At 31.8% G+C, this 1,190-nt stretch overlaps 1 protein-coding gene across 1 annotated transcript in view; it reads right to left on the reverse strand.

The window, feature by feature from the left end:
• The window catches only part of LOC117172855 (Bardet-Biedl syndrome 2 protein homolog), a 1,136,351-nt gene that overhangs the window by 1,128,836 nt on the left and 6,325 nt on the right, over nt 1-1,190 (reverse strand). The gene's annotated exons all lie outside the window — the stretch shown is intronic.

The following is a 1,190-nucleotide window of genomic DNA, read 5'->3' on the forward strand; positions in this document are numbered from 1 at the left end:
TGAAGAGGAGAATTTATGCAGAGTATGTGGATACGAAATGGAGTCATGGGCACATGTATTAGAGAGATGTACAGGAGAGGAAGAGGGACAGTTGAGTGTGTAAGATGGATCTTGGATGGTAGTGGACAGAGAGTGATGTGGATAAAGAAATTGGATGAAGTAAGGGAAAGCAAGGGAGTAGGGCAGAGCCAAACGGGTGATCCTGAAAAGGGACAGTAAAAAACGAAAATTGTTTTCAATATCGTGGAAAATGAATTTTTTTATGGTAAGAGGAAACGGAAGTCCTGGAAGCTCGCTCATTTTAGGAATTAATATCACTACTATTACTATTGTTTATCCTACGTAATGCGAAAGAGTAGAATATAAGTAGTAGTTAAGTTAGACTAAGGATGGAATTGTAAATATATGTACAGGGAGCGGTGGCACTCAAACCCGTAAGAGGGAGAGATTAAATACATACATACATACTTAAATTTAACTAAATTGTACTTCAATTTTGAATTTAACTCAAATCTATTCACTTTTTGAAATGATCTAAAGTATATTCAAGCTTTAAATTCAGTTTTACAACATGATTTTTAAATTTGCACTACAATAAATCTTAAAGTATGAATTGAATTGTTTTAAAATTTATTTACTTAGTGTCTAGAAAATTTCTCTTTTAAAAGAAACCATACGAGATATTAATTGAATTTAACTAAACTTTATTTAATTCTTGAATCCGCCTAAATTTCATTTAAATGTTTAATTTAGCTAAGTTTTATTTAAATTTTAAATTCAACAAAATTTTATTCAATTTTTTAATTTATCTTAATTTCATTCAAATTTTACGATTAGTTTGAAAAAATAAATTTAGAAATTTCACTAAAATTATAAAGTACGAAAAGAATTTTTTAAAAATTTATTTATTGTATCGAAATTTAAAAATAATAATAGAATATTTGTAGGCTCTCTTTAATTTGAATATGATTAGGTAACTCAGTGTTCATAACATTTTTGGCGTACATGCCATACAGAGCCAGGCGACCGACTCAGCTATAGCAAAGATTGCTATAGTGATGGCGAAGGCGAACGCGAAAAACAGAAAATCACGTTCGGTTTGGAATTCAACAACTTTCAATGTGCGCCCCGGCCCCACCCCGCCCGCTAACATGTTAGGACGCGGTTGCCATAGAAACGGTGAAAAGTTG

The sequence above is a fragment of the Belonocnema kinseyi genome, chromosome 5, assembly GCF_010883055.1.
Source record: "Belonocnema kinseyi isolate 2016_QV_RU_SX_M_011 chromosome 5, B_treatae_v1, whole genome shotgun sequence".
NCBI lineage: Eukaryota > Metazoa > Arthropoda > Insecta > Hymenoptera > Cynipidae > Belonocnema > Belonocnema kinseyi.